This window comes from Molossus molossus, unplaced genomic scaffold (assembly GCF_014108415.1).
Source record: "Molossus molossus isolate mMolMol1 unplaced genomic scaffold, mMolMol1.p scaffold_m16_p_6, whole genome shotgun sequence".
Classification (NCBI taxonomy): Eukaryota; Metazoa; Chordata; class Mammalia; order Chiroptera; family Molossidae; genus Molossus; species Molossus molossus.
In genome coordinates, this window is record NW_023425399.1 from 53,230,513 (window position 1) to 53,236,512 (window position 6,000).

The following is a 6,000-nucleotide window of genomic DNA, read 5'->3' on the forward strand; positions in this document are numbered from 1 at the left end:
CAGCATCAGTTGAGGATGGAGGAGGAACAGGACTTTTTTCTGTTTTGCCAAGTTTGGCTTTTCCCCAATGCTGGGTTGGGATATCAATGGAGAGAGGTGAGCCTGGTCTCTATGAGGCAGTACCTATATCTCCTTGGTTTCTTTTAAAAAAATATGTTTTTATTGAATATTTTAGAGAGGAAGGGAGAGAGATAGAAACTGATGTGAGAGAAACATTGATCAGCTGCCTCCTGCCCATCCCTTACTGGGGATTGAGCCTGCAACCTGGGCATGTGCCCTGACTGGGAATCAAACTCGGACTTCTCAGTCCATGGGATGACACTCAATTTACTGAGCCCCACTGTCTGGGCTATATCTTGGTTTCTTGTTGCCCTGTCATTGAATGCTGGGGGCACTGTGATGTGGAGTGGATCCTTCCTGTCCCTGGCATGACTTGCAGTTGCAGAGGGGCATGGTCTCTCTCCCTGTCTCTATTTCATGTGCATCCTCATGAGGGACAGCAAAGGCATGGTCACAGGTGAGCAGCCATTCCAGTGTTTGAGTGTATGTGCCCCTCCCACACCATGGTTCTTACGGAGGCTCACAGACACACAAGAACAGATAGACACCTACTGCTGTGTTGATTCATGTCAGATGTTCACTGAGTGGCCCCCATGTGCTGGGTGCTACCTTTGGCCCTGGGGACACAGGAGAGCGGGCAAAGTTCTCACCCTCATGGACCTTGGAAGCCCACAAACACACCGTCATAATGACAGCCTACACTCAGAGCACTGACATGGTGCCAGTTACTGCTCTGGTCTCCTTACTTTTCTGACTGTTAATGGTCAGAGCCACTCTTTCATTAGATACTATCATCCCACTTGAAGCTGAGGGAGCTTGCATAGCAGGTAGTCCTGGCATTCTGGGGCACCTTTCCTCACCCACAAAGTCTCTTTTCCATAAGCACACGGGGCATGCAGGCTGCTCCAGGGGCATCTTCACTGCAGAAACACTTCTCTGCACCCTTAGACCCCCCACATAGTGCTATCACATGTACCTTCTCATCACACAGCTTTCCCACCCCCTGCTCCTGTGTCCTGCCTTGCTCTTCTGGAGAGCAACTCCTGTGTCACTCTGATCCTTATGCCTTAGGGCCTGGGATTTCCCTCCAGCAGGCTGGGAACCCAGGGGCAGGGCCTAGGTTTTCTGCCCAACATAAGGTCTGGAGTGGGGAAAGTGGGTTTGTGCATGTAATGAGGGAGTATTGGATGAAAACTAGATGAAGGCACAGCTTCTTTCACCTGCTGGTATCCACAGGTCTTCTAGAGAGCTCAGGTTTTCCTGCATTGTGAGGCCAGGTCATTGGGGTAGGGTGCTGTCTGGAGCCAGGAGGGAGCTAGGGAGAAGACCAGATGCAAGATGGGTTCTGTGGTGAGTGGACACAGGTGAGGGACTCCAGCAGCATGGGGGTGAAGTGGAGAGAATTGTCAGATGAAGACAGTCCTGAGGAGGCCCCCTTTGAACTTGTCAGGGCTAGAGTGGGTCAATTTGGGCTTAGTTATCTATGCACACCCAGAGCACAGGAGAGGTAGAGACAATTCCCGGAAGGTGTTCTATCGATGTGTGTGTGCATGTGCTCCTGTGTGTTTGTGTGTATGTGTGGTGGTGGGAAGCAGCCTGGGGCAAATGGATGAGGGTGGCATTAGAGCTACCTGGAGTTGAATTTTGGTTCTGCGAGTCGCTTAATCTTTTTACCAGTTTTCCAACTCAAACAGTGGGCCAAATGATACCTGTATTATGATGATAAAAAATATGTAAGTAAACATCCTGGCACAAAGTATATGTGCTTAATACATAGCATTTGTGATTTAGTTGTGTGTATGTGTATGAAGGATTTCAGGGCCCTGTATAGGCTTCTGAATTGATTGCCAACGTGGCCATCCTGTGATTTAAGGGAATTGCCCACCTATAACTTAGGACCCAGTGTTGCCTCCTGTTGGCTGGGCACAGACAGCAGTCCTGCCTGCAGGGCTCTCATCTGATAGGCACAGATATGGCTACCTAGAGAGAGAACTTTACCCAGGGTCCACTGCTAGAAGTGGAGGCCCAGGTTATTAAATCTATAATAGGTTAGACCCTGTGCTGGCCATTCTATTATTAATTGTTTCTATTTTTATCTTTTTCTTCAGATTGGGACATACTGCCTCTGTCCCTGCTGTACCATCATTTGTCCTGACCCCAGTCTCATCCTCTATCCCCACCAACAGCCCCACTGTGTAGGGTGCATGTCCTCAGCTGTGTATGTATGCTGGTAATACATGTGTTTCCATGTATGTGTCCACTTTGCCCTCAACATATTCTGCTTCTTGCTGATCTCATTTGGCTCAATTTTTATTTTAATATTTTTATTTATTGTTTAGAATGAGAGGAAGGGAGACAGAGATAGAAACATCGATGTGAGAGAGAGAGACACACTGATTGGCTGCCTCCTGCACACCCCCTACTGGGGATTGAGCCTGCAACCCAGGCATGTGCCCTGACCAGGAATTGAATGGGGACCTCAGTCCATGGGATGGTGCTCAATCCACTGAGCCACACCGGTCAGGCTGGCTCAAATTTTTTTTTGGTCCATTCATGTCATTGTGAGTATTTCCAGGTATCCTTCTACCCCAGAGTATCTTACTGTGTGTCTCTGCCTTTTAATCACCCACTCCCCAGTAATAGACACCCAGGCGCCATCTTCCCTCATGTTTCATCACCCACTCCCCAGTGATGGATGCCCTCAGGTCCCATCTTCCTTCACCTCCTACTCCCCACTCCCATTGGGTGACCCCCACAGGCCCCATTTTCTCTCATGCTGCACCACCCACTCCCCAGTTAAGGATGCTCACAGGCTCCATCTTCCCTTTGTCTCCAAGGGGGCTATAGGGATGACTGACCATGGAGCTGGGGTAGGAGGACTAGCGGGTCACACAGACTCTCAGGATGGCCACCAATTTGTCCCTTCTCGTGGTATACACCCTCTTTTGTGTACTTTGCCTCCAGTATCTGTTTAGTCCATATAGTAAATCTGGGAAGGAGGTGTAATTCATCTTCATTTATAGTGAGGACTGGAAGCTAGAGTGGAAAAATAACTCTTCTGATACCATACAACCATTGGGCAAGTTTGAGGCAACACCTGGTAGTAAGGAATTGCAGAACAAAAGTTATGTGGTGTAGTGCTCAGCCTGGTCCAAATGGGTGCCCTTGACCAAAGCTCCAGCCTGCTCTGAGGTATCGGTGTCCCTAGAGAGCAGCTATCCCCACTGTTGGAAAGGAGATAAGGGAGGTGCAGTGCCTGGTCAAGGTGAGAAAAACTCTGACTCAGAGGGTAGTATCTTGAGAGAAAGTCCAGGGTTGGGTAGCTCTGGTCTAATAGTCCTATAATGCATAATCTCTTTGCAAACATTGAGTTCCTGAACTCCAGGCTCTCCAAGCACTTGACTGTTGTGGGGAATGGAATCACTTTACTTGATTGACATTCTTTTTTTTTTTTTTTTTTTGTTACCTTTTATTTAGGCAAGTGCAACTCGTTTCCCAATTATGGTAGTGGTACAAAAGTTTTATTTAAAATTAAATTAGACCATGATGGGAAGGAGGGGGGTAAATGAGAGAAAAAAGGGGAAACATCTGTAATACTTTCAACAATAAAGATTTAAAAAAAAAAAAAAAAAGCTAAATTAGTCCATGAGACTGACTTGCTTAGAGAAGAGGTGGTATAGCAGATGGCTCAGCCTCACTGGTTCTGGGCAGGCTTCCTGGGGTGGATGGCTAGCTTTGCCACTTCCTAGCCTGTGTGACCATGGACAAAGTACTCAACTGCCCTGTGCCTCAATATCCCTTTCATAAAATCAGAGTAATATTCATTTCTAACTGAGAGAGTTGGTGTGAGACTCAAATGAGATGACGGGGGCCAGGCATTGGCCCATGGTAAACACTAAGTTGGGGTCTGTTGTTAAGGGAATATTTAGACTGGTGGATGGTAGTATATGGTTTAGGATGTGATGGTGGAACTTGAATGCCATCAAAACATACATCTAATTCAGGTCCCATTTCTGAGGGAAAACTGAGTCTCCTGTTTTATGCTGCACTCTGCTGGACTCAATGGAACACAGGGGCAGTTAAAAGTGGCTCTCTAGGAAGCTGGCCTTCAGGGTGGCTTTGGAATCAGCAGGGTGTCTGAGCCCCTGGGTCTTATCCATAGAGTGGGATGATCTCAGAGAGGGGGACAAAGACTCTCCTTGACCAAACTCTACTTGGCTCCTCTGAACTCTCTTTTCAACTAGACTTTTGGGCTTCTGTGTTCATTTCTATATTGTCCTATTTTAGCAAGGATCCTGCTAAGTCATTTTAGCCAGATTCCTTCACACAATAATCTGATCAGGTTTTTTACCCTCCCATTACCTCCCAGGTGATGTCTGATCACCTGGCCAACCCTTCAGCAGGAATCCTGTTAGGTTGATTCAGCCAGAATACCCCCTTACTCCTGATATTTCCTCTTAGTCATTTTCCGTTCACTGACTCCACCCTGCTCTGTGGCTATAAATGCCTTCTTCCTTGTATTCAGGGTTGAGCTCCATCACTCTTCCCCACTACAAAACCCTGTTAGTCCTGGCAGTGTGGCTCAGTTGGTTATGCGTCATCCTGTGCACCAAAAGGTTGCTGGTTCGATTCCCAGTCAGGGCACATGCTCAGGTTGTGGGCTTGATCCTCGGTAGGGGGTGTGCAGGAGGCAGCTGATTGATGTTTCACTCTCACATCAATGTTTCTTTCTCCCTCTCTCTTCCTTTCTCTCTCTATAAAAAAAGGACCCTGTTGTAGTGGTCCTGCTGGAATAAAGCATTCTTACTGTCTTTAATAAGTGCCATGAATAATTTTTTCTTTAATAGGGGTCATGGGAGACCATGCATGTAGAGCATAATGCAGGCACTCAATAAATGCTGTTGTTCCTCCTCATCCCACAGGCCAGCCACTAGGCATTAAGTCTGGCTTCTTCTTCCAGTTCTTCATGGCCCTGGACAAAGTTTCTGCTCCATTTTCAGGGCCTTTGCCCTGGCCCCTGAATGGTGAGTGAAGTTCAGGAAAGAGCTGGGCCTACCTCACCTTGCAACCTTGGTCCAAAGACCTGAGGTCGGTGGGGACTCTGTGCTCATCACCACCAGAGGGCGACCCTTGCCCAGGAAATCCACTCCTCTCCCCAAGGGTGGGCTGGATATTTCTTGCTGTCTGTGGGTCACTTTTGTTAGCCTGTGGCCAGTGTGCAGGCATATAGAAGCTCTGTTGAAGGTGGCTGAATTTTACTTTGAAAGGGTGAAGAAGTTGGTGCCTGCATGAATAGTGTGGTAGGTGACAGCCTGGGGTTTAGGTTCCAGCTCCCACACTTACTGTCTGTATGTAGCCCTGCTTGCCTCAGTTTCCTTATCTATCAATAAGGCTCATCACTGGAACTGTCACATAGGGCTCTTGTGAAGACCAAACAAATTGATTGTGGCAGAGCATTTAAGCAAGTGGGTACTAGATATATGTCAGCAATTACTGTGGAATTCCTGTTCCAAGCCAGGTCCCCTGATATAACTTGACATCCTTATATCAGTGTTTCCTCACAACTACCTCGCAGGTATAGGTGTCTAAGGAAAGACAGCTAAAGGTCCCACTTAGGTGAATAAAGGTCCCAGTGGTATTTGAACCTAGTGATCAACCAGCTCCCAGTCAGAGGCGAGTCATGCCTCATTGCTCAGAACTTGCAGGGTGCCAGAAGTGGTTGTTTGTCTTGTGGGGGTGGACCAGGGACCTCCTGGGCCTCTGAGAGGTAGCTCTGGTTTAGGTCCTATGGGGACCAGGGACGTTCTCAGGCTGCAGTCCCTACTGTGGAACCACCCTGTCTGTGGCACTAAGAGATGGCCTTTCTGGCCTTGGCCGGTTTGGTTCAGCGGTTAGAGCATTGGCCTGCGGTCTGGAGAGACCCGGGTTTGGTTCCCGCTA

General features: G+C 48.0%; 1 protein-coding gene across 2 annotated transcripts in view; it reads left to right on the forward strand.

The window, feature by feature from the left end:
* Positions 1 to 5,077, forward strand: part of RPN1 (ribophorin I) — an 88,075-nt gene extending 82,998 nt beyond the window's left edge. The window contains exon 11 of one of the 2 annotated variants that reach the window (XR_004957069.1): positions 4,983 to 5,077. The gene's annotated coding sequence lies outside the window, so the exon portion shown is untranslated. Of the gene's footprint in view, positions 1 to 2,168; positions 2,281 to 4,982 lie in introns of those variants that run through there. The other variant, XR_004957068.1, reaches the window with a different exon arrangement.
* Positions 5,078 to 6,000: the final 923 nt, after the last annotated feature.